The sequence below is a fragment of the Podarcis pityusensis genome (assembly GCF_964106645.2).
Source record: "Podarcis pityusensis genome assembly, chromosome: 2".
NCBI lineage: Eukaryota > Metazoa > Chordata > Lepidosauria > Squamata > Lacertidae > Podarcis > Podarcis pityusensis.
Window position 1 is genome coordinate 1,304,922 of NC_138029.1, and position 27,440 is coordinate 1,332,361.

Genomic DNA, 27,440 nt, shown 5'->3' on the forward strand with positions numbered 1-27,440 from the left:
TGGCACCTCCTTCCGGTACCTCTGCCCTCGCGCAACATGGCGGCAGCACAGCCTCTTCCGCCCTTCCGAGCTAGGCGTGCAGAAAAAGGTGAAACTGCCATGAAAAGGAGAGGAGGAGTGTGTGAGTGAGTGTGTGAGTGAGTGAGAGTGAGACAGGGAGCATCCTAGTAGAGATGGAAGGGGAACCCAATTCCCAGGTCTTCTTTGGGAATTCTATGGGAAGTAAGAGTTTCCATATTCATGAGCATTCACTTAGAGTGCGCTCATGTTTTTACCTTTTATTGAAAGCGGTCACAAATGACTTGGGTGGAGTATAAATAATAAAATTATATTGCTCCTGCCGCTGTTCTCTTAGCCTAACTCAAATCCAACCCAATACCAAACCTTAATCCTAATTCTCTTAGCCTAACTCAAACCTAATCCTCACTCTAACCCTAACCTTAACCCAAACCTAAGCCTCAGTCTAAACCTAAACCTAATTTAACCCTAACCCTAAGTAATAAAATTATATTTCTTCTGCTGCTGTTCTTCTCTTACCGTAACTCAACCCCAACTCCTAATCCTAATCCAACTCAAACTCAACTCTCACTGTAACCCTAACCTTTACCCAAACCTAATCCTAAACGCTTTGCTTCTTTTTGTGGTGTTTTGTGTTATTGCTTCATTTTGTAGGTTATGAGGCTTTCTTTGTTTCTTGTGGTGTTGCTTCATTTAGCAGTTTTTTAATTGGCTTTTGTGTTTCTTTTGGTATTGCATCATCTTCATAGGTTGTTTGGATTTCTGATTAATTTGCTTTGGATTTCTGGTAGCTCTGCTTCTTTATGATTTGTTTCTGTGTTTCTGGTGTTTTGGCTTGGTTATGTCATAAAATTGAAGAAATACCACCAGAAGCACAAAAACCAAGAAATATTCCCAAAATGAGGCAAAACCAGGAGACATGAAAACCAAGCCAAATCAATGGAAAAGAAACAATCTCACCCAAAACCGCAGAACCATTCAAAGTAAAAGAAGCAAAACAATTAAATGCAAAAAAACCAAGCAAAACCACCCCAAATTAAACAAATCAGCAGAAAACAAAAAAGAAGCAGTAAAGCCACCAATTACAAAGCAATGCCACAAGAAACTGGAAACCAGTTTTTAAAAAGCAAAACCAGAAACTCAACAAGCATGCAATTTATGGGAGTCCAAAAGCACTTCAAGCAACAGAAATTAACCAACATAGCATACTAGTTTTCACATAGTCTTGGGTTTCTGGTGAATGTGCTTCGTTTGCAACTGGCTTCATTTCTTTTCCATTGGTTTAGCTTGTTTTTTGGACTTTTGCCTTATTGCTTCTTTTGAGAAGTTTTCTTGTTTTTGCATTCTGGTGGTAATACTTTTGAATGCTTTGGGGGTTTCTGGTGAATCTGCTTTGTTTGGGATTGGTTGGCTTCTTTGTCAGTTTCCATTGATGTTGCTTTTACATGGTTCTTCTGCTTCTTTTCAGTAGGTTTTTGTGTTTTTAGTGGTTGACTTCATTGTTGGAATGGTCATTAGACATTTCTGGTGGTTTTGCTTCATTTCTGGTGGTTTTCCTTTTTTTCTTGGGATTATCAGATCTCATACAAATTAATATTCTCAAAGGTGCAAAACCCAAAAAACCTAGAAATGAAGCAAACTCACCATAAATCCAGCACCCAATCTGTTATGTACTAACCTTGGACCCTAGAATGCAACAACTGATTGGTCTTTTCCTGCAGGCCAATCAGGCTCCAAGAGGGAAGCAGAGTTAGCCAGTCAGACGGGACTCATTGTGTAAATAATGTATATAAAAGCCTGAGGTTGGGGGGGGGGCAATAAAGAGCATGAAATACATACAAGACTCTGAGTTTATTTCACAATCGTAATTTATATAAAAGAATCTATGAAACGAAAACCACAGAAAAAATTCAACATAATCCCCAAAACAAACCAGAAACAACAGAAACAAACCACATCCACCAAAGATGAGAAAACCAATTGAATAGAACCACAAGAAACCCATGCAGTAAACATCTCAGGGAAAGGCGAAATCACCCCCACACCATGCAAAACTAAGGTTTAACTGGCTTTGGGGTTTCTGCGCAATTTACCTTTTCCCTCTTGTTGGGGGTTTCTGGTGGTATTTCTTCTGCTTCTCACATTTCTGCTTCTTTTCAATTGGTTTTGGGATTCTGGTGAATTTGGATATGATTTGATTGAAGTCTCTGTCTGGCAATTTTCCTTTTTCATGAATTCCTTCCTTGTTGGGTTTCTGGTATCTCACTTTTGGTTTTCACATTTCTCTTAGTTTTGCTACGTTTCAGGTAGTTTGCTTATTTTTTGGAATTATCCAGTCTCATAAAAATGAAGCAATATCATTAGAAGCTTAAAAAGCATGAAAAAAACCCCAGGCACTAACCCTAACCCTGAACATCCACTTATCCCCTGCCCTAACCCTGATATTCTGGTCATCCATCTTGGGGATAACAATCTGGTGAGGTAAATTCAGTTGAGATCACTAAATATCTCCATCAGCTGTGCTTCCTCATCCCTGAGCTTATCATAGTTTGGTTTGGAATGTTGTAGAGGTGCTTATGGAGTGGGGGCAGCCTTCCCAAGAAGGTGGATGGGCAAGACATAAAGCTAATCATTCTACAACGACGTTTGTGTTTGAAAATGTGGCTGCTTATATCCCTCATGGCAGAAGTATGTTCTGTGCCCCACAGTTGTATAGACCTGGTGGTATGCATCTTTCTGATTTGGGTTGTGACATGATTCTTAAGGATCTGCAAAGAGCTCTGTTTGAGCACTTGTGTGTTTGTGGGTGGAGGTGAACAAGCACACCTGCCCAGACTTAATTTGATTTGGTTACATTGGTCGAATCTGACTAGTTTTGCCGATCCTCAAGTTGTTATATTTAATAAATACAACCTATTTATCCACTTTTGGTTGTCTTGACTCTTCCTCCTGATGTGCTAGGAACCACTCTGTTTGGGGGGCACTGCAAAACATGCGGTTTTTACTGCAAACATTTTGCCAGACTTTGGCCTTGATTTGGAGTGAATCAGACGATGTTGGGTTTTGGGGTGACCTTATGACCCCTGTCAGTTACTTGGTTTGTCGGGCAAAATGCTACAAAAATGCTACAATGTCTGGCAAAATGCTACAAAACTTTTGCCAGACTTTGGCACCAGTTTGGAGTGAATCAGACAATGTTGGGTTTTGGATATTAATTATGAACCCCGGTTTGATGTATCAATTACTCTGTTTATGGGGTGTTACAAAATGTGGGGGTTTTGCTGCAAAACTTTTGCCAAACATCAGTTTTGATGGGATCCCAGATTTGGGGGTTTGTAGTTAAATGAAGCATTCTTTCAGTGCTTCTCGGGAAATGTGCAGTTTCTGTCAGATCAAACTAATACTACTGGATAAAATTATATGGTTGTTGATTATCAGACAGTTCTCCCATTTATCAAGGAAAACGTCTGTTATGGGTGGCTTTTGCTTGGTGTGTGTGACTGTTGACAGACAGATTTGAAAAGGAACACAGCTTCCTCTGTATGTCTCACAGTAACTTACTGGCCTTTTTGATTATGCAGTCGGCTCACCCAACACTTCCAGCTGGATTCCGAGGACAGGAAATGATTCTGCTAAAGGATTTCTGTGAATATACCGGTAATCCCAGTTGATTTGTTTTAATGGTCACATAAAGGCACTTTCTTTGGTTATAAAATGATGTTGTGAGTCTTATATCTGAGCAGTCAATAAACTCCCTCCCCCACAGAAACGCTTGTCTTACTTCTTCTTCTTCTTGGCATCCATACTTACATGTTTGTTTAAAGAAAGACTAACCCCACCCCGAACCCCACCTCCAGCTTTCATCTTATTATTCTAGTGACTAGTCAGTGTTCATAGCAACAGTTGCTTTTGTTACTAGACAAACTGCCCTGAAAGACAGTTACTATGAACTACATGTGTCTTCTTGATAGATAAAGTTGTTGCTAGTTTCTGCAAAACACTTCTTTCAACAATCTTTCAACAAGAAATAAATGAATAGGAGGCTGCTCTAAGGAAGAAGTGTGATTACATCTGGAATATCAGACTCTCTGTATTTTTGTTTATTTACTTGATTTAGGGGTGGCTGCTTCACCCCCTGGCTATGCCCATGTCCCCAACTAACTGAGCTTCTTGGGATCATCCTGTCATGCTGTGAGCTACTACATTATCCTGCACTTTACAGAACCTTCCTTAGAGAATAAAAAACTGAGGCAAATTTCCAGTCTAAACAGGCTACACAAAAAGAAACAGCAGCGATGTATGACTTGTGCTTGAGCGCCTGATATCTCAGAAAATCAACATCAGTGTTGGGGTGGGTGGGTCAGGGCATTTCCAAAATGTTATGATAGATGGAACCATGGGTGTAGCCAAGGGGGGGCCAAATAAATAAAAATAAATAAAAATTCATAGCTAACTCACGTTCTGCACCCCCTAACAAAAGGCCTGCCCCCACTAACAAAAATCCTGGCTATGCCCATGGATGGAGCCAACTACAGTAATTCTGGTTTTGTCCCCACCCAGAAGTGTGGGCTGTTGGGGGCACAAATGTGGCCCCGTGGGCCCTGGGCACAATTGTGTCAGGGGGCACAAACAGGTAACCCCACAGCAGGCTCCCTCATTGGTGCCTGGCTCCATGTGAGAAGGAGCTGACCTAAGCTGCTGTGCTTCTGCTGGTCACAATTTCACCCAAAATCTGACGTTCTGCATTTCATTCAAAAATGCTGCCAAACTGTTGCAAATGCTCCCCTGAAAGGTTTTTCGGTGGAAACAACAGGGTTTTTATCATCGGAAAAACCCTCGACGTCTTAACTTAGGAAAATTTTTTTTTTAAATAATCCCTAACCCCAACCGCAACCCCTAAACCCTAACCCTAACCCTAATCCTAACCCAATCAAAGCTTATTCATCTTCTTTCTATGCATATGGCAGCAAAAACAACCGTTTTTCCAGTGTTTCGGATTATTTCACTTCACTTTGTGATTTTTGGGTGCACAAAGAACCTGAAACCTGGTGAAAATATCCAATAAAAGCTTATTCGTCTTCTTTTTATCCATATTTGTCATGGGCTCAGGGGCTGAGCCACAGGGGAAGGAGGAGATGGAGAGCGAAGGGGAACAATCTGAGGGGAGCTCAGGAAGGTATGCCAGTGATCAGAGAGATTCCATGAGTCTCTCCAGCGAATCAGAGGATTCCCAGAAGGGGGCCCCCAGAGGCAGGGCAAGGGGGGCCAGTGGGGAGTCTCCAAGCGGCAGCTGGAAATCAGGGGTAGCTTCCCCACCCGGGCGTAGCGGGGGGGAAGAATCCCAAGGATTAAAACAAGAGCCTCCTGCAGGAGGAGAGAGTGAGGCTGGACTGACCACGCCTCCGTCAGAGAGTGGAGGGGCGGAGGGAAGAGCAGGTCCGGCCAGCCTCCCTGAAGGAGAAAGCAGTGAGGGGAGCAGTGTATTTTTTTTTTTTTTGTAAGAATTTTTATTGGTTTTACAGAATAATTTTAAACAATACAAACAAATAAAAAAAGACATACAAACATGTAAAATTTCATAACCTTTTTTTCATGTCCCTCTCTTCTCGGACTCCCCCAAACCTCCCCTTCCTACATCCCAATTTCCAAAATTTATTTCAGCAAATTCTAATTAATTTTATCAAATATATTTTTTCTTATTCTTTTCTTCAACTTAATCTTATGTCACTGTAATCTCCTTTTCTTTCTCCAAACCTCGACATTTTAACATTCCTCAATTTTATAATAGTTCTTAAGGTAAATTTTAAATTTCTTCCAATCTTCTTCCGCCGTCTCTTTCCCCTGCTCACGGATTCTGCCAGTCATCTCAGCCAGTGTCATATAGTCTATTACCTTCATCTGCCACTCTTCCAAGGTGGGTAATTCTTCTGTCTTCCAATACTTTGCGATGAGTATTCTTGCTGCTGTCGTAGCATACATAAAGAAATTTCTATCTTTCTTTGACACCAATTGGCCGACAATGCCCAAGAGAAAGGCCTCTGGTTTCTTAGGAAAAGTACATTTAAGTACCTTTTTCATTTCATTATATATCATTTCCCAGAAAAGCAGTGAGGGGAGCAGTGTAGCCGTTAGGAGGAAAGTAGGCGGCTGGGCGCGCGCGCCAAGTTCAAATGTGGAGGCGCGCGGGCCAGCAGAAAACCCGGATTGGGAGCCAGGTCCTAAAGCCCGCCGGAAGGGTGGGGAGGAGTCAGAAGAATCCGCCTCCGAAGAAAGTAGGAAGGAGGTAACCCCAGAGGACAGGAGGACCCGGAGGAGAAAGGAGCAGAAGCAGGAGAGGAAGAGGTGGAGCAAAGCTCGGGTCTTGAACTGGTGTAGGGGAGGGGAGGAGTCAGACGGAGCTTCGCCGGTCTAAGGACTCAGACGTAGCGCTGCGCGCCATGGATGTCAAACCAACAATGAACCACAATAAAGACTTTTGTTTATAAAGAGCAACTGGCGTTGGTCCTCTGTGAGCTAGGACCTGAGGCAGCGCTGACAGTAAGCTCCGTCTCAACTAAAAGTTAACCCTCGCAGCGCGAGTTGGCGCAGCGAGGGGCAAAACTTGGTGTTTTGCGAGCTCACGAAGAGAGACAAAGATGACTTCAGAAGGGAAGATGGAACAGCTGGAAAAAGCAGTTGAGGCGCTTTACGCAGAACTGGCAGTTTCCAGGAAGAGAGAGGAGGAAGCAGCGAAGTTCTGCGAGGATCTGCAGACCAGGTGGGAAAGATTGGGCAAGGAGGGGCTGCCGGGACCCAGATCAACAGAGGGAATTGGCCTCGGAAAGAGGGGGGGCAGCCTAGTAGCCCACTTTGACGGAGACCTGCAGCAGTGTCCTAACTTCAGAGCAGATGTAGTCTTTGCGCTCAGGCTGCTTCGGAAAGACTTTAGAGATGAGGAGGAGAAAGTAGGATTTATCATAACGCACTTACATGGAGAAGCAAGATCCTGGCTGCGCAATTTATGGCGCGACAATGATCCAGCCCTCCAGAATGCGGACGCCTTTATAAAGGCTATGGACGCTTGTTTCCAATCAACCACTGATGTGGACGTGGCTAGAAAGGAGATGCACGGTTTGCGGCAGGGGAAGGCAACAGTAAGACAATACCATGCCCGGTTTTTTGCGTTGGTAAATACGCTACGCTGGGAAAAGGACTCTGTGGTTGTAAGAGATCTCTTCTGGGAGGGGCTAAACGCTTCCGTGAAAGATGAGCTGGCCAGGGGCGATAGACCTAGCACCACTGCAGAAGTGGTCCAGAGAGCACTCACAATAGGAGTGAGAATGGAGGAACGCCCATGGAACAGAGATGAGGGTCGCTTAGCACGCACACCGGCCAAAGCACCTCCTTTCATGCCCAGGGAGAGTGGACGCGCCCACTCCACGCCTCCTTTGGGGGAGGGAGTAGAACCAATGGAGTTGGGTGTTGCTAAGGCTCAGACAGCGGCCAGAGCCCTAACGCCAGGAGCAGTCAAGCCGAAAAATCCTAGAGGGAACAGGAAGTGTTTCTTATGCGACAGTGCACAACACATGGTCAAAGAGTGTCCCCAGAGGATCCAGAAGCACACTGCAGCCTCCGCAATTATTAAAGGGGGAATTTAGCAGGAGGGGGAACAGCAGGGAAACGACCAAGCCTGGTTGGAAGCAGAGGCACTGGGGCCCAGCCAGGCAAGGTTTTGAAGCAGTCCCCAGAGATTCTGAAGCCCAAAGACCCCCTCCCGCCCAAACCAGTGGTGCAGCTCACTGCATCACTTCAACTGCCCAATGGATTAATCTTGGAGGTTCCTATTACCATCGATTCTGGCAGCAATGCAGACTTTGTGGGGGTGGAATTTGTCAAGCAGCACAGCATAGCACTCCTACCTGCCACGATGCCCCTGAACGTCGTCACAGTCGATGGCAGGAAGCTGCTGGGGGGGCAAGTGGTACAGCAGACACCACCTATGGTGATGCAAATTGGGAATCACCGCGAAGTCATCAGTTTCAATGTCACCCACCTATCCGAAACGCCCATAGTGTTGGGCATGAGTTGGCTGGATAGGCACAGCCCAGCGCTAGCCTGGTACCAGAGGCAACTGACCTTCTGCTCCTCTTACTGCGCGGAACATTGCATCCAGACCAGTCAGGAGGAGGAGGGAAAGGATGCACAACAGCTACATCTCGGCATGGTGCAGGCGGTACCCAACAAGTACAAGGAGTTTTTGGACGTTTTCTGCGAGAAAGAAGCTGACAAGCTACCTCCTCATCGGCCCTACGACTGCACGATTGACCTCCTACCGGGAGCGAAGCTACCAACGGGGAAGCTGTATTCCATGTCTGAGGACGAAATGCAAGAACTCAAGGAGTTCATAGAGCTCAATTTGAAGCGGGGATTCATCCAAGAATCCAAATCAGTAGGGGGCAGTCCCGTGTTCTTCGTGAAGAAAAAAGACACGCCCCAACGGAGACTTGTAGTGGATTTCAGAATTTTAAACTCGAGGACAAAGCCCACTGCATTCCCCATGCCCAAGATAGACGATCTGCTAACAACGGTGAGGAAGGGGAGAATCTTCACCAAGCTGGATCTGCGAGGCGCATACAATCTGATACGCATGCGAGAGGGCGATGAGTGGAAGACGGCCATGTTTACACCCTTAGGCACCTATGAATACAAAGTTATGCCTTTCGGATTACAAAATGGCTCTCACACTTTCCAAAAATTTATGCACCACGTGTTGGCGGGGCTACTCTACAAGAAGTGCGTCTGCTTCCTAGACGACATCCTGATCTTCTCGGAATCGCAGGCAGCTCACGAGGAGGACGTCAGGGAGGTCCTGCAGAGACTAAGGGAGCACAAGCTCTACGCCAAGCTGGAAAAGTGCCAGTTCGACGTGACGGAAGTGGATTTCCTGGGATACAAGCTGTCAGACAAGGGACTCGCCATGGACAGCGCCAAAGTCCGCTCGGTGCTGGACTGGAAGAGCCCACGCAACAGGAAGGAAGTCCAGAAGTTCGTCGGCTTCGCCAATTTCTACCGCAAATTCATCAAGGGGTTTGTGAAGGAGACGGCGGCTATCACGGACACCCTCAGCTCCAAGAAGAAGAAGTTCATCTGGACGGAACAGGCGGAGCAGTCTTTTCAGAGGCTCAAGCGTCTTTTCGCGTCCGAGGAACAGCTGCTGCACGTCAACCCCGGCGACCCGCTGAGGATTGAGACTGACGCATCAGACAGAGCGGTGGGGGCGGTCCTGTTGCAGCAAGATCCGCAAGGGAACTGGAGGCCCTGCGCATTTTACTCCAGGAAGCTCAGCAAGTCGGAGCAGAACTACACAATCTGGGACAGGGAGTTGCTGGCCATTCATGCAGCCTTCAAAGCGTGGCGGCATTTCCTCGTAGGAGCCCGACACACCATGCAAGTTCGCACAGACCATAAAAACCTGGAGTACTGGCGCACGGCGAGGTTCCTGAACCAGAGACACATCCGCTGGGCGGAGTTCTTTGCGGATTTCGACTTCAGGATAGAGTACATCCCGGGAGACAACAACGTCATGGCGGATGCACTTTCCAGGAAACTGCAGTATCTGGAGGAAGCGGCGCCGGCGGCAGCTAAACACATTTTCACACCGGCAGTGTGGACGTGCTCTGCAGCCACCGTCGACCTGGACGCGGTACGTCGAGCGCTACAGACGGATCCATTCGCGCAATCCAAGATGGAGGAGGTGCGACGGGGCACAGCGAAGGACGGCGAGTTCCAGATACGTGACGGACTGCTCACCCGCAAAGGGGCGCTCTACGTGCCGGGAGATGACCTTCGCGCGAAAGTCCTGCAGCAGTTGCACGACGCGCCCAGTGCTGGACACTTTGGCAAGGACAAGACGACGGAATTGGTGGCCAGAGACTTTTGGTGGCCCCAGATGCAAGGGGAGGTCGCAGATTATGTCGCCAGGTGTGACACGTGCCAAAGAGCCAAACCAGTGCACAGGAAACCGGCGGGACTGCTGGAACCGCTACAGACGCCGTTCGAACCATGGGAGCAGGTGGCCCTGGACTTTGTCACGGATCTGCCCAGCTCGCGAGGCAAGACAGCGGTTCTTGTGGTCGTAGACCTGTTCACCAAGATGGCGCACTTCATCCCATGCGCGAAGGTAGCCACGGCGGAACAAACTGCCAAGCTGTTCATAGACCACGTGTTCAGGGTTCACGGCTTGCCACGGTCCATCCTGTCTGACAGGGGGCGCCAGTTCATCTCGAGTTTCTGGCAGAAGCTCCTGGGCATCCTGAACGTCAAGATCAACTTAGCGACGGCGCGACACCCGCAGACCAACGGGCAGGCGGAGAGGGTCAACGCCATCATGCAGCAGTATCTACGATGCTACGCGAATCAACAGCCCTCGACCTGGGTGGGCTACCTGCCACTGGCCGAGTTTGCCTACAACAACACGAAGCACGGGTCCACAGGGGTGACACCGTTCTTCGCCAACAATGGGCGGCATCCCAGAACCTTCCCGGGGTTTGAGAAGAAGGGGGAGGGGGAGTCACGAGGGGGAGCTGAGCACTTGGCAGCAGAGTTACAGGAGGTCCATGAGCAGCTCAGGAGGCACTTGGAACTAGCCAAACACGCCTACAAAATGCAGGCAGACAAGCACAGGAGGGTAGGGGAAGACATCCAGGTGGGGGACTGGGTATGGCTAGCGGCCCAGGCAGTGCCGGCCAAATCGTTAGCCAAGCAGAAGCTAGGACACAAGCAGTTGGGGCCTTACCAAGTGTAGACACAAATCAATCCAGTAGCCTTCAGGTTGGCGCTTCCGGAGGGTTCCAGGATGCACCCGGTCTTTCATAGGTCGGTGCTCACACCCTACAAGGCACCACACAGGTTTCAGGCACAAGGGTCAGCACCAGCCCCAAGCAGAAAATCACCTGCAGGGGGGGAGTCACAGAGGGTGACGCCAATCAACGAGGTCACGGAGATTTTGGACTCGAGATGGGGGGAAGAGGGAGTAGAATATTTCCTCGCCAGGGAGGGTACCCCGGCTAGTGCCAACAGATGGGTACCGGACTATGCCCTGGAAGAGCGCTATCTCAAGGACGAGTTTCATGCACTCTTCCCCCAAAAACCCATGCCAGCAGATTTTTTCGACGACTGGCTTTTCACACCCACACTTTCGGCCAGCACGTTCCAGGGGTTCTCATCAGACGAGGAGGCGGAGCCGGGATGGAGCACACCAAGGGGATCTTGTTCGGGGGTCGACACAGACCGCTCCTATTGGTGGGACGATCAACCCGAGGAGCAATGGAGGCGGAAATGGTTGAGGGGACCTTGGCACGCAGAGTCACCCGAGGTATCGGAGGGTGGGACAAACATGGACGAGTGGGGTGAGGCACAGGGGTTTGAGCACGAATGCAAAGAGATGGAAGCGGAGGAGATAGACGTCGATGAACACAGTACGGACTGGCTGGAGCCAGCGGGAGGGCTGCACGACAGGGGCACCGAACAGTCTCCAGCTCTCGCCCCCGAAGCACTGGAGCGCCCGGAACCCACGCCCGGAGAGGGGGAGGGGGGAAGGGGGGGCTTCGAGGGGGGGATGGATGTCATGGGCTCAGGGGCTGAGCCACAGGGGAAGGAGGAGATGGAGAGCGAAGGGGAACAATCTGAGGGGAGCTCAGGAGGGTATGCCAGTGATCAGAGAGATTCCATGAGTCTCTCCAGCGAATCAGAGGATTCCCAGAAGGGGGCCCCCAGAGGCAGGGCAAGGGGGGCCAGTGGGGAGTCTCCAAGCGGCAGCTGGAAATCAGGGGTAGCTTCCCCACCCGAGCGTAGCGGGGGGGAAGAATCCCAAGGATTAAAACAAGAGCCTCCTGCAGGAGGAGAGAGTGAGGCTGGACTGACCACGCCTCCGTCAGAGAGTGGAGGGGCGGAGGGAAGAGCAGGTCCGGCCAGCCTCCCTGAAGGAGAAAGCAGTGAGGGGAGCAGTGTAGCCGTTAGGAGGAAAGTAGGCGGCTGGGTGCGCGCGCCAAGTTCAAATGTGGAGGCGCGCGGGCCAGCAGAAAACCCGGATTGGGAGCCAGGTCCTAAAGCCCGCCGGAAGGGTGGGGAGGAGTCAGAAGAATCCGCCTCCGAAGAAAGTAGGAAGGAGGTAACCCCAGAGGACAGGAGGACCCGGAGGAGAAAGGAGCAGAAGCAGGAGAGGAAGAGGTGGAGCAAAGCTCGGGTCTTGAACTGGTGTAGGGGAGGGGAGGAGTCAGACGGAGCTTCGCCGGTCTAAGGACTCAGACGTAGCGCTGCGCGCCATGGATGTCAAACCAACAATGAACCACAATAAAGACTTTTGTTTATAAAAACAAAAAGCTGCCGCTTGGAGACTCCCCACTGGCCCCCCTTGCCCTGCCTCTGGGGGCCCCCTTCTGGGAATCCTCTGATTCGCTGGAGAGACTCATGGAATCTCTCTGATCACTGGCATACCCTCCTGAGCTCCCCTCAGATTGTTCCCCTTCGCTCTCCATCTCCTCCTTCCCCTATGGCTCAGCCCCTGAGCCCATGACAGTTATATATCATTTCCCAAATTTTTTAAATTACCTTACAATCCCACCACATATGATAAAATGTCCTCTCCTTTTCTTTACACTTCCAATGTAGATTTGAACTAGTTTTGTACATTTCCCCTAACTGCACTGGTGTTATATACCATCTGTACATCATCTTCATGTAATTCTGCTTCAGTAGGGAACAATCTGTAAATTTTAAATCAGTTTTCCATAATTTTTCCCAGTCTTCCATCATAATGTTGTGACCTACATCTTGGGCCCATTTAATCATAACTGATTTTACCTCTTCATCTTTCGTCTCCCATTCTAATAGTATGCTGTATACGGCCTTCAGTAATTTCACTTTCCCTTCAATCACTTCCGTTTGAAACCTAGATCTTGTATAACTAAATCCTTTCTTGCTGTCTTCTTTATGTGTTTCATATAGTTGTCGATAATGCAACCAACTCTGAAAGTGGTCTTTGATCTCATCATAATCTCTTAATTTCCATTTTCCATCATGTTCCTTTAATAAATCAACATATGTGAGTCATTTTCCTTTCTTTCCAAGTGGTTTGAGCAGTAATGCTTCATGTGGTGAAAGTCTTTTGTTTCAATAAGTCTTTGTATCTCTCCCATACTCTCATTAGTGATTTCCTGATTATATGGTTGTAAAAACTTCTATGAACCTTCCCTTTCCCGTACCATAAGTATGTGTGCCAGCCGAATCTGTTGTCATGTCCTTCCAGTTCTAATGCCTCTTGCTTAATCCAATCTCATCCAGTCCCTGATCCATACCAAACAAACAGATTCATAATACAATTTAAGGTCTGGGAGGGCAAACCTGCCTCTTTTATGTCTGTAAGTGTTTTATGTTTTATCCTTGGCCTTTTGCCCCCCCCAGATAGATTTTGAAATCTCCTTCTGCCATTTTTTAAAACATTCATCTTTTGGGATGACTGGTATGGGTTGAAAAAGAAATAGCATTTTTGGGGGGGCCGCTAGGGGCACTTTGGAAGATGGCCGGCAATACCATCTCTCTGGCTCACATGAGGTAATTAAGAGGCTAATGATGGGAGTAAATTAGCCTCCCCATTTTCCCAGGGGATGGGAAAACGCTGCCTCGTCCGCAGTTGCCAATAAATCACCCCCGAGTTCGAAAGACTTTTGGATCAGCGTGAAAATCCACACAGGACTATAACAATGTTTGCTTCAACTTGCTTGTGGAGATAACTCAGAGGTTATTAAGAAGAAAAATAATAACAACAAGAAGATTGGAAGACGGAGACTTCCGGGCTGGTGCCTCGGGTAATGGCGGAATTCCTCTGATCGGGAGGAATTTGCCCCGTGGGAATCTGGGTCTGGCCGCCACGGCGAAGGCGGAGACCCACAAAAAATCACAGGCGGGAGAAGCCTGTGAGCGTGGGATTCGGCGGGCACCCTTTGCGCCTCCCCTACTCGCGGGGAAACCCAGCTTCGGGGGCGACGTGGGGTGAGCGGTGCGGTGCTTTGAATCATCTGCTTCTTCCACGGAGCGAAGCCGCATAGCTGTTGCCAGAGAGCGCTGACTTTTTCCTGTGGACAATTTGACTTTAAAGTAATTACCTGCGAGTAGAGCTGAAGCAGGAGAATTGGATTTTTAAAAGTTTAATTTGGTATTGTAACGGGGAGGCTCAATACAGGAAGTCCGCCTTCCCCTTTTGTAAATAGACTGAAGCAATGAGGCTGCAAGCTGAAGCCTTGGAAAGCCTTTTGTAAAAGACTAAATTTCCATTGGTAAAGAACATTAAACCCCCCCTTGGAGGCAGGAGAAGGGGGGGGAGTTGTGGACTGAGTATGCCTGCAGGAGAGAGCGAAGAGAGCTAAAATACCGCTGCTCTGACCCTGGAAACGGGCTGCTAGCAGGACTGACGTCTTTTGGAATGTTCATTGACAGCGTTTAGAACGTTCATTGACAGCTAGCTAAATAAGAGAAATACATTGTTTCTACTGTCTCTGGCTGCTTCTAAAAAGGAGTAAAAGTAACTGAAAAACTGAAACTAACTTTGGATTGTTTGAACTGTGTTTAAAAGAGGACATTACTGACTAATATAAATAGAAACTGTTTCCCCCTAGTGGAAGCCTTTGAAACTGGTTGGTTTACAAGAGCTGGGTTGGGGGAATTTCCAGCTGCAAGATAAACTGTGAGACTCTGGGACTGACCTTGAATCCTTTAAGTGTTATGGCAAATGGGAAGGAAAAAACAGACCAGTCAGCTGCTGAAAAAACATTAAGGTCTGGGAGGACTTGGCACCAACCCAGGAGAGGCTCAACATCAGGCCCCCCTGCTTCTTCTTCTGCTGCTTCTGTACCAGTATATTTGAAACCAAGAGGAATGTCGACAGAAGAGGCCTTAGCGGTTGCATTAAATAAGATAAATGATTCACTGGAACAGCTTAACAAGAAAGCAGATGCGACAAATGCGAAAGTGGATGTTGCAACCATTAAAATCGACCTAAATACAGAAAGTATAAATAATCTGGGACAAAAGGTGAATACCAATACAGAAACCATCCAGAAATTGATACAGGAATCTACTTTGATATGGCAGACTGCGGAGGAAGCCAGGGAGAAAGCCGTTGCTGCTGAATGTAAAGTAACACAACTGGAGAGAGCGAGAGTCCCAGCCCTACAGAGGCAACTTGATGAACATAAGTTGACGCTTGCTATGATTGAACTTAAAGAAAAACAGACGAATCTGAGGATCAGAGCCCTACCTGAATTGGAGAAGGAAAGTTTGACAGACTTTCTCACACAGGAATTTGCAGACTTTTGGGACTTGGACTTGGGTCAAGAAGAGTTTAGAATTGTGAGGGCCTTCAGACTTGGAAGAGGAGGGAAAAAAGAGAAGAATAGAATAAGAGACTGCTTGATCACCCTTTGAACTAAAGAAGAGAGAGATAGAATCTTGGGTTGGCATTACCAGAAGAACCTAGAAGTACAACAGTCAAGAGTGGAAATTTTTAAAGACGTCCCGAAATATCTTTTGGATCTTAGGCCTAACTACGGAGATATTGTTGCCCTGCTGAGAAGGAACAAAATCATCTTTAGGTGGGAATTCCCCCAAGGTCTATCCTTCAGTTTCAAAGGAAGGAAAATAAAAATAAGATCAGTAGAGGATAAAGTTTTTGCATAAATACGAAGAAGATCTGCAGAAGGGACTTGGAAAAGAGCCAGGAGCATCGGACAGAAGATCATCAGATAGAGGACTAGAGCAAAAAGCATCGAAGATCACCAAACAGGGGAATATTGGATATATCAGCATTATCCTTTGGATTGGATCTCCCAGTGAACGTGTCACCACTACCACCAACAGAAGAAGAGCAAGCATTGGGTGCAGTTGGAGGAATATCAGTGTAATTACATGATGGCGTTGCAGGTTTTGAGCTGGAATGTGAATGGATTAAATTCCCCAGAAAAAAGGCGGAGAGTCTTTCATTTATTGAAAAAAGAACATTTGGACTTGATTTGTTTACAAGAAACACATGTGATAAGGCTACACAGGAAGATATTGAGTAATAAAAGACTGGGCCAAGAATTTATCTCATCAGATAAAGTTAAAAAAAGAGGAGTGGTCCTTTATGCAAAGGAGAGCCTATCACCGAAATTCATATTCAAAGATGACCAAGGAAGATTTGTTACAATTGAAATTCAATCACAAGGAGAGAAATTTCTGATTGTAGGTATTTATGCACCAAATGAAGGAAAATCGGAGTTCTTTTAAGAAGCTACACGAGACTCTGATGGATTATATGGACTATAATATGATCTTGATGGGAGATATGAATGGAGTGGTGTCTACAAATATGGACAAGGCACAGAGACAGGTAGTCACCAAAGATGGTAGACTACCAAAAACCTTTTTTGACATGACTGAAAATATGGACTTAGTTGACATTTGGAGAATGAAGAACCCTCTGGGAAGAGAGGGAACCTTCTTCTCTGAGGCTAAAATGACATGGACAAGAATTGACCAAATCTGGGTAACTAGGTGTCAGGGAACTGCCATCGGAAGGAAGGGAAGTGAAAGGGCTCACACAGGTTGGGAGAGACTCAGCAGCTGAAGAGGGAACCAGTAGGGGGAGAGGAGCTGAGCTGAGGGAAAGGGAGCTGGAGGGATGGCTCAGAGACACTTCCAGCGAAAACAGTGGGGAGGTTTCAGGACCTCCTGTAGGGACACCCACTCCTCGCCGGAAACGGTCACGCAGAGAGTCCAGAAGACGTGTTTCCGTTAAGGAGCTTTTATGTTGGAAGCGATTCCGAAAGCAACCACTGTCGGAATCTGCCAGCGACTGACGGAGCCATGTTTAAGGGGCTCCGTTACAGACAGAGGTTTGCAAACTTGACCAAACTCTGAGGGACTAGGATTTTACACACAAGCAGCTCATCGTCCCACCACAGCATTCCGACAGTCTTCGTGAGCAGCTTGTGCAGGAGAAGGCATCATGAGCAACCCAGCCGGAACCGGAGAAGCAGGAGCTGGAGCGGGTCCAAGCCTGGAAGAAAGGTACCGGGTGTTGGAGGTCCAGCTAGCGCTGCAGACGGCGAGGCTTGAGGAGAGGAGGGCTCAGGATGCAGACAAAAAGGGGAAAGACACCCAGCTCGTCAGAAAGGTACCAGGATTGGTGCAGAAGTTTGGGGGGGAGCCCAAAGACTATCATGGCTTTCGGACAGAGATGCAATATGCCCTCAATCTGCAGTTTGATGAATTCCCTGACGAGGAATCACGAGTGGCTTTCGTGATTGGGCATCTTGAAAAGGGGGCGAGAGACTGGGTTAGACCCCTGATGGCAGCGAATAGTGACGTCCTAAAGGACACGATGAAGTTCTTTCGCGCCATGGATCTGATGTTTTCCAGCGATATTGAACAGGGAGTGGTCCGCAGACAGTTAATGGCTTGCAAACAGGGGAGCCGATCTGTCCGTGAGTACTGGACTGAGTTCACCATGTTGATCCATAAATTGGGGTGGGATCTATCGGCGGAACCCATTCAAATGCTCTTTGAAGAAGGGCTTTCTTCGGCTGTGAAAGACGAACTTTCCCGGGCGCCCAGGGCGGAGTCTATGGACCAGCTGACCAAATCAGCGCTGACCATAGGAGCGCGCCAGGAGGCGAGAGCATTGGAGAGGCGGGAAGGGAAGGGGAAACGTTGGAAGGAGTTCCGCATTCCAGACATTCCAGAGCCAACTTTCCCGCCGGCAGAGCCGATGGAAATCGGAACAGCGCGCGCGCGCGCAGTTTCAAAGCCCAGTGAGGGGGGAAAGAAGGAGGGAAAAGGCGCCCGGAAATGCTATCTCTGCCAACAGCCAGGTCACTTTGCCAGAGTCTGCCCCCAGAGGAAGGAATGGCAAGGGATGGTAGGAGCTGTGGAGGGAAGAGAGGAAGAAATACCGAAGCAAGTAAAAGCCAACGCCTGGCTGCCACCGTCGGGGCACAGCAGCCAGGCCAAAGAGCAGTGAAAGTGCCCACGCCAGAACCTCCTAAACCCGCCCTAGTGATAGAAGTGGCGCTAGAGCTGCCAAACGGACACCCTCTAAAGATAAAGGCGCTGTTGGACTCAGGCAGCTCCTGCAATTTCATGAGCAAAGAGTTTGCAGCTGAACACCAGATACAGACGATCCCTTTAAGCAACCCCCTGCAGGTGACCACGATCGATGGCAGGGAGCTGTTGGGAGGAGAAGTCAGCTTGCAGACCGTCCCAATGATAATGAAGGTGGCAAGGCACACCGAACTGATAGCGTTTAATGTGGCCACCTTGGGAGGAGCTCCCATTATATTGGGGATGAGCTGGCTAGCGTTACATGATCCGCTGGTGGGCTGGCATCAGAGAGTGGTTTCTTTTGGTTCAGCACATTGCTTAGAACACTGCAAAGAGGGAAAGGGTTTGGCAGGGGCCCAAGCCACCCTAGCAGGGACTGAAGTAACGGAGAACGTGAAGGTACCACGACAATACGCAGATCTCCGCGACGTCTTCAGCGAAAGGGAAGCTGACCAACTACCCCCGCATAGACCCTTTGACTGTCAAATCAATTTACTCCCTGGGGCACAGCTCCCTGTAGGCAAGCTGTACGCCATGTCAGACAGAGAGATGCAGGAGCTAAGAGAGTTCATTGACAAGAACCTGAAGAGAGGGTTCATCAGAGAGTCCAGGGCGGTGGGGGGCAGCCCAGTGTTTTTTGTGGATAAAAAAAACACGAACAAGCCGAGGCTTGTGTGTGACTTCAGGGCCTTAAATGCAGTGTCAGAACCAGTGGCTTTCCCTATGCCCAGGATTGACGACATTTTGACAAGGGTCAGGAAGGGAAAGATTTTTACTAAACTGGACCTAAGGGGGGCGTACAACCTGATACGAATAAGGAAGGGGGATGAATGGAAAACCACCATGTTCACCCCTTTGGGGGCATTTGAATATTTAGTTATGCCCTTCGGCCTACAAGGAGGCTCCGCGTGCTTTCAATCGTTTATGAACCACGTCCTGGGGCCTTTGCTTTACAAGAATTGTGTGGCCTTCTTAGACGACGTGTTGGTGTATTCTGAGAATGAGGAGCAGCATGTGAGAGACGTCAGAGAAGTGTTGAGCAGGCTGCAAGCCAACCAGCTGTGGGTGAAACTGGAGAAGTGTCAGTTTCATACCAAGGAGGTGGAATTCCTGGGGTATCGCCTGTCAGACAAGGGATTGGCCATGGATCCCGGCAAGGTCCAGGCGGTGCTGGAATGGAAAACACCCAAAACAAGGAAGGATGTGCAGAGGTTCCTAGGATTTGGGAACTTCTATCGTAAGTTCATCCGAAACTTTGCCCACCTGACGGCGCCCATTACGGACTGTCTCAGCAGTAAGAAGAAGTTCGTTTGGACTGAGGAGGCGGAGCGAGCATTTGAGGAACTAAAAAGGGCCTTCGCCTCGGAACAACAACTCCTGCATGTGGATTTACAAAAACCGATGAGAGTGGAAACTGACGCATCAGACAGAGCTATTGGGGCGGTGCTTCTGCAGCCAGGGAAGGAGGAGTCAGAGTGGAGACCGTGTGCCTTTTTTTCGCGAAAGCTGAACAAATCCGAGAGGAACTACACGGTGTATGACCGAGAACTACTAGCCATTCATGAGGCGTTCCGGAGATGGAGGCACCTGCTAATTGGCGCACAACATAAGGTGCAAGTGTGCACTGACCACAAGAACCTAGAGTATTGGAGGACGGCACGAGTGCTCAACCAACGGCAAGTGAGATGGGCCCAGGAGTTCTCCAAATTTAACTTTGAGATTTGTTACGTGCCAGGCCCAGAGAACATTAGGGCGGACGCTCTCTCACGCAAACCTGAATATTTGGAGGGGGAGGGAGCACCCGAAGAGAGACATGTCATTCCAGAGGACCGCTGGGTGTGTGGGGCGGCATTGGTGGGACAAAGAGAACTGGTAGAGGAAACAGAGAATGATGAATACGCCCAGAATAAGCTCAGAGGTCTTAGGGGTGAGGGAGAGGAACCAGGGGGTTTCGAGGAAAGAAATGGAGCTTTGTATTACAAAGGGGCACTGTATATCCCTGAAGGAGACTTAAGGGGGAGGGTACTCAAGCAGTTGCACGACAGCCCCACGGCGGGGCATTTTGGACAACACAAAACCATGTGGTTGGTCACCAGGGAATTTTGGTGGCCTAAGGTGAGGGAAGATGTACGGGAGTATGTAAGAGGGTGTGAGCAATGCCAGCGAGCCAAAGGGGAGAGGCGGGCACCGGCGGGGCTATTAGAACCCTTACCAACCCCAGAACGACCTTGGGAGGCAGTGTCGATAGATTTTATGACTGATCTGCCGAAGTCCAAGGGGAAAACAGCCATCATGGTGGTGGTAGACCTACTAACAAAGATGTGCCACTTTGTAGCCTGCTCGCATGCAGTCACGGCGGAAGAGACAGCGAAGTTATTTGTAGAACACATTTTTAGGTTGCACGGGGTGCCATTGAGGGTGGTCTCAGACCGAGGAAAACAATTTACTTCCAGGTTCTGGAGGAAGCTCATGAGCTTACTGCAGGTGGAGGTCAACTTTTCGACTGCCCGGCACCCTGAAACCAACGGGCAGGCGGAAAGAGCAAACGGGGTCCTCCAGCAATACCTGAGGTGTTATGTCAATGACAGAGAGAATGACTGGGTAGAAAAGTTGGCGCTGGCGGAATTTGCCTACAACAATGCCGAGAATGTGTCCACAGGGATGAGCCCCTTCTTGGCTAATTATGGGTGTCATCCCAGGGCTTTCCCAGGGGGAGAAGGGGAGAGATGGGGTGTCCCGGCAGCCGAGCATTTTGTAGAAGAAATGGAAGCAATCCATCGTCAGCTCCAACTCAACTTAGAAAGGGCGAAGGAAGAATACAAGAGGCAGGCAGACAAGAACCGAAGGGAAGGTGAAACCATAAGGGTGGGAGATAGGGTGTGGCTGTCAACCCAAGGGTTGCCGTTCAAAGGAGGTTGTAAGAAATTAAGACCCAGGAGATTGGGTCCCTTTGAGGTCATTCAACAGGTCAACCCAGTGGCTTTCAGGCTCCGGTTACCCAACCACATGAAACTGCACCCAGTATTTCACAGGTCGTTACTGTCACCGTATGAGGGGGGACGAGAAGGGATGGCCACTCGGGGACCGGTCATAGAAGAAAGGGAATGCAGCAGCCATGTGGCAGAAATCCTCGACGCCAGATGGAAGGGGGATCAGGTGGAGTATTTGGTAGCGTGGGAAGGAGAACCGGAGTCAGAAAACACTTGGGTAATGGCAGAAGATATCAATGACGAGGTATTGATAGAAACGTTCCATCAAAGGTTCCCAAGGAAACCTCAGCCTGTGGAGAGGTTCCGGAGGGAATACTTTGGGACCACCGATGAGGAGGAGGAGTTGGAAGGATTCTCGGAATCGGAAGGGGAAGGGGAGATGGACTCTGAGGAGGAGGAGTACTTCGAGACCAGGAACCGCAACAGGTGGAGAGAAGTGTTCGGGACATCGGAAGATGAAGTAAGTTCATTCCGGGGTTTTGCCTCCTCACCGCCCGTAGAGGAGGGGGCGAGAGGGGATGAAGGGGGCCCTGGAGGGGAGGTGGATGTCAGGGAACTGCCATCGGAAGGAAGGGAAGTGAAAGGGCTCACACAGGTTGGGAGAGACTCAGCAGCTGAAGAGGGAACCAGTAGGGGGAGAGGAGCTGAGCTGAGGGAAAGGGAGCTGGAGGGATGGCTCAGAGACACTTCCAGCGAAAACAGTGGGGAGGTTTCAGGACCTCCTGTAGGGACACCCACTCCTCGCCGGAAACGGTCACGCAGAGAGTCCAGAAGACGTGTTTCCGTTAAGGAGCTTTTATGTTGGAAGCGATTCCGAAAGCAACCACTGTCGGAATCTGCCAGCGACTGACGGAGCCATGTTTAAGGGGCTCCGTTACAGACAGAGGTTTGCAAACTTGACCAAACTCTGAGGGACTAGGATTTTACACACAAGCAGCTCATCGTCCCATCACACTAGGAGATTGGCTCTGAAGATCAGTAAAGTGGAGATTTGCCCCAAAACTTGTTCCGACCATAATGCTGTGAAGATGGAAATGAAATTGACGCCAATTGGTTCCTTTAGATGGAGGATGAACGACACTTTGTTCAGGAACGAAGAGGTGACCAAGAAGGCCCAAAAAACTCTAAGAGATTATTTCGAGATAAACATGAATACTACAGTGGAAAAAAGAGTAATTTGGGTTATGAGAGGATTCCTAATACAACAGAATGCAATTTGGGTTATGAGAGGATTCCTAATACAACAGAATGCAATTAAGAAGAGAACTCAGAATGAAAAAAAGGATAAAATCCTGGGGAAAATAAAGGAAGGAGAGAAGAAATTGAGAGCAAAACCAAAGTCACAGGAGATCCTGAAAGAGATAAAGTTATACCAAGTACAATATACGAAGCTGATGAATCAGGAAATAGAATGGAAGATTAAACAGATGAGGCAAAAGACATTTGAATCGGCAAATAAGTGTGGAAAATTGTTGGCCTGGCAAATGAAAAAAAGACAAAAACTCAATACTATTACGAATTTGGAAGTGGAAGGAAAGAATATACAGAATCCAGTGGAGATCAGGAAGTGTTTTCAGAGGTATTTCAAACAACTTTATACACAGGAGAAGCAGAAAGAAACGGACATTGATCGATTTTTGAAAATAAATGGACTACACAAAATCTCTCAGGAAAAGCAGCTAATGTTGAATTACAAATAACGGATCAGGAGGTGGAAGGGGCCATCCAGAATATGCAATTAGGTAAATCTCCAGGACCAGTTGGTTTGACTTCAAGATATTACAGATCTTTGAATGAATGGTTAATACAACCATTGAAGGAAGTCTGCAATGAAATATTGGAAGGGAGAAAGGCACCAGAGTCGTGGAAGGAAGCTTACATTACACTTATACCGAAAACAGAGACTGAAAAGACACAGCTCAAGAACTACCGCCCTATATCGCTGCTTAATGTGGATTACAAAATTTTTGCAGATATTTTGGCTAAAAGATTAAAAAAGGTATTAGTAGAAGAAATTCATAAAGACCAAGCGGGCTTCCTCCCGGGCAGACATTTGTCTGACAACATGAGAAATATAATTAATATTCTAGAAAAATTACAAGTGAATATTAATACTAAGGCAGTCTTGATATTTGTGGATGCAGAGAAAGCCTTTGACAACATTTCTTGGAGTTTTATGAAGAAGAATCGACAGGGAATGGGGGTAGGTCAAGGTTTTGAAAATGGTATAGGTGCAATTTATTCAGAACAAAAGGCAAAATTAATTGTGAACAATGTAGTGACAGAAGAGTTTAAGATTGAGAAAGGGACACGACAAGGTTGCCCAATTTCTCCATTGCTTTTTATATCGGTCCTTGAGGTTTTGTTAAATATGATTAGAAAGGACCAAGAGGTTAAAGGTATACAAGTGGGAGCTAAACAGTGCAAATTGAAAGCATTTGCTGATGACTTAGTATTGACTTTACAGGAGCCAGAATCTAGTACCAAAAGGGTATTGGAACTGATTCAAGAATTCGGACAGGTAGCAGGTTTTAAGTTGAACAAGATGAAAACTAAGGTTTTAGAGAAAAACTTAACTGTGAATGAGAGAGAGAAGTTTCAGGAGGAGACAGGACTAACATTGGTTAAGAAAATGAAATATTTAGGGGTTAACATGACTGTCAAAAATGTGAATTTATTTAAGGATAATTATGAAAAATGTTGGATTGAAGTGAAAAAGGATTTAGAAATATGGACAAATTTGAAGTTATCATTGTTAGGCCGAATTGCTGTGATAAAAATGAATGTGTTGCCAAGGATGTTGTTTTTGTTTCAAACATTGCAAATTTTGGATAAGATGGCTTGTTTCAAGATGTGGCAGAAAGATATTTCCAGATTTGTTTGGCAGGGCAAGAAGCCTCGAATAAAATTTAAGATATTAACTGATGCCAAAGAAAGAGGTGGATTTGCCCTGCCAGATCTTAAACTTTATTATGAATCAGCTGCTTTTTGCTGGCTGAGAGAATGGCTGCTTCTTGAAAATACTGACGTGTTGGATTTAGAAGGTTTCAATAATGTATTTGGCTGGCATGCATATTTGTGGTACAATAAGGTAAAAGCACATAAAGCGTTTAAAAATCATATTGTTAGAAAAGCATTGTTTAATGTTTGGATAAGATATAAGGATATGTTAGAAAAGAAAACCCCAAGATGGTTGTCACCAATGGAAGCGAAGGCACAGAAAAAACTCAATATGGAGGCCAAATGGCCGAAATATTGGGAAATTCTGGATCAAGATGGAGACAGAATAAAATTGCAGAGCTTTGAAAAATAGAAAAATAAAGTGCGAGATTGGCTCCATTATTACCAAATAATGGAGGCATACAATTTGGACAAAAAAGTTGGTTTCCAGGTGGAAAAATCAAAATTGGAAACAGAATTGTTAGATCCAAAAATTAAGAATTTGTCAAGAATGTATAACTTGCTGTTGAAATGGAACACTCAGGATGAAATGGTGAATCAGCTATGATTAAATGGGCACAAGATGTTGGACATAACATAATGATGGCCGACTGGGAACAGTTATGGACCACAGGTATGAAATTCACGGCATGTAATGCCCTAAGAGAAAATTTAATGAAAATGATTTATAGGTGGTACATGACACCAGTCAAGCTTGCAAAAATTTACCATTTGCCCGACAATAAATGTTGGAAATGTAATGAGACTGAAGGTACATTCTTTCACCTTTGGTGGACATGCCCAAGGATTAAGACATTCTGGGAGATGATTTATAACAAAATGAAAAAGGTATTCAAATATACCTTCCTGAAGAAAGCAGAGGCCTTTCTCCTGGGCATGGTCGGCCAATTGGTGCCAAAGAAGGATAGAACTTTTTTTATGTATGCAACAAGAGCAGCAAGAATACTCATCGCGAAGTATTGGAAGACACAAGATTTACCCACCCGGGAAGAATGGCAGATGAAGTTGATGGACTATATGGAACTGGCGGAAATGACTGGCAGAATCCGAGACCAGGGAGAAGAGTCGGTGGAAGAAGACTGGAAAAAGTTTAAAGACTATTTACAGAAATACTGTAAAATTAATGAATGTTAGAAAAATGTTGGAATGAAGTTATATGGCTTTAGTAGAAATGTTATAAGGAATTAAGTATAAATAAATAGAGAATTAAAGGGAAAAATAAGGTTAGAATGTGTTAAGATAATTATAGGATAGAAAACAGAGGAAGATGGAAAGGAATTGCTGAAACAATTAACAGAAGTGGAATACAAAAAGGGAGGTGTGAGGAGGTTGTGGAAATAAGTGAATGAAAGATAAGATATTGAAATTGTTTGATGTGTGTCAGCGCTGCCTCAGGTCCTAGCTCACAGAGGACCAACGCCAGTTGCTCTTTATAAACAAAAGTCTTTATTGTGGTTCATTGTTGGTTTGACATCCGTGGCGCGCAGCGCTACGTCTGAGTCCTTAGACCGGCGAAGCTCCGTCTGACTCCTCCCCTCCCCTACACCAGTTCAAGACCCGAGCTTTGCTCCACCTCTTCCTCTCCTGCTTCTGCTCCTTTCTCCTCCGGGTCCTCCTGTCCTCTGGGGTTACCTCCTTCCTACTTTCTTCGGAGGCGGATTCTTCTGACTCCTCCCCACCCTTCCGGCGGGCTTTAGGACCTGGCTCCCAATCCGGGTTTTCTGCTGGCCCGCGCGCCTCCACATTTGAACTTGGCGCGCGCGCCCAGCCGCCTACTTTCCTCCTAATGGCTACACTGCTCCCCTCACTGCTTTCTCCTTCAGGGAGGCTGGCCGGACCTGCTCTTCCCTCCGCCCCCCCCACTCTCTGACGAAGGCGTGGTCAGTCCAGCCTCACTCTCTCCTCCTGCAGGAGGCTCTTGTTTTAATCCTTGGGATTCTTCCCCCCCCGCTACGCTCGGGTGGGGAAGCTACCCCTGATTTCCAGCTGCCGCTTGGAGACTCCCCACTGGCTCCCCTTGCCCTGCCTCTGGGGGCCCCCTTCTGGGAATCCTCTGATTCGCTGGAGAGACTCATGGAATCTCTCTGATCACTGGCATACCCTCCTGAGCTCCCCTCAGATTGTTCCCCTTCGCTCTCCATCTCCTCCTTCCCCTGTGGCTCAGCCCCTGAGCCCATGACAATGTGTTTAACTGTTTTTGTTTTGTTTTGTTTTGTTAGTTTAATGTGTTAGTGTTATGTAGTGTTTTTGTATTGTATTGTATTGTTTTTGTAGTGTTTAAATTGTTGGAAAAGTAATAATTTTTTTTTTTTTTTTTAAAAGAAGATTGGAAGACGGGATTTGTAAAGGATAACAGCAAAGAGACAGAAAGATGGGACATGTGAACATCAAAGCAGCAGAAATATGAGATGATTGGACCCTTTCCTAACTCGAAGCATGGATACCCCCAACAAAAATTTAAAATTCAGCTAAATATTTGGAGTTTATTATGTATTGGTATAATTTGGAATTAATGTAATTTGGAATTAATGTGATTGGTTTATTAATTGGAAATTTAATAAAAATTATTAAAAAAAAAAGAAAGAAAAAGAAATAGCATTTTTGGCAACACATTCATTTTAATTGCCGATATTTTTCCTAACATTGAGAGATTCATTCTGCTCCATATTTCTAAATCTCTTTTTACCTCAAACCAAATATTTTCATAGTTATTTTTAAATAGGTTTCTTAACCAAATCCCTAAATATTTAACCTTTTTATGGACTTCAATCTCAATGTTTTGTTCTAATTCGGTTCTTCCTTCTTCCTTCATGTTTTAAACTAATAATTTAGTTTTATTCCTATTTAGCTTAAATCCTGCCACTTCCCCAAATTTCTGAATTTTTTCTATTACTTTTGGGAGTAAAGTTTTAGGTTCTTCCACTGTTATCACTAAGTCATCTGCATACGCTTTTAACTTGAATTCACTTTTCCCAGTTTTTACACCTATATCTACTCTTATGTTTTTGGCAAGTACTTCCAAGACCAAAATAAACAACAATGGTGATAATGGGCATCCTTGTCTTGTTCCTTTTTGGATCTTACATTCATCTGTTATCACCTGATTTATTAGTTTGGCTTTTTGTTCTGAAGAGATTGCTGCTATTCTTTTTAAAAACTTAGAACTTCCTTCACTCTCTCTCTCTTTCTCCCCCTAATTTCCTCTCTCTCCTCTCTCTTTCTCCACCTCCCTCCCTCCTTCCCCCCTCCCCCTCTCTCTGTCTCTCTTTTTCTTTGTCTCCCTCTCCGTCCCTTATCTCACTCTTTTCGCTTTCTTTCTCCCTCTCCCCCATCTCTCTGTCTCCCTTCCTTCTCTCT

General features: G+C 46.8%; 1 long non-coding RNA gene across 2 annotated transcripts; it reads left to right on the forward strand.

The window, feature by feature from the left end:
* Window positions 1-26,658, forward strand: LOC308471860. Of its 2 annotated transcripts, none has more exons than XR_013983185.1 (3): window positions 1-88; window positions 3,600-3,675; window positions 26,406-26,658. It is a non-coding gene; the product is annotated as an uncharacterized lncRNA (long non-coding RNA). The 2 variants fall into 2 exon arrangements; XR_013983186.1 differs by having other exon boundaries at window positions 26,409-26,658.
* The last annotated feature ends 782 nt before the right edge of the window (window positions 26,659-27,440 follow it).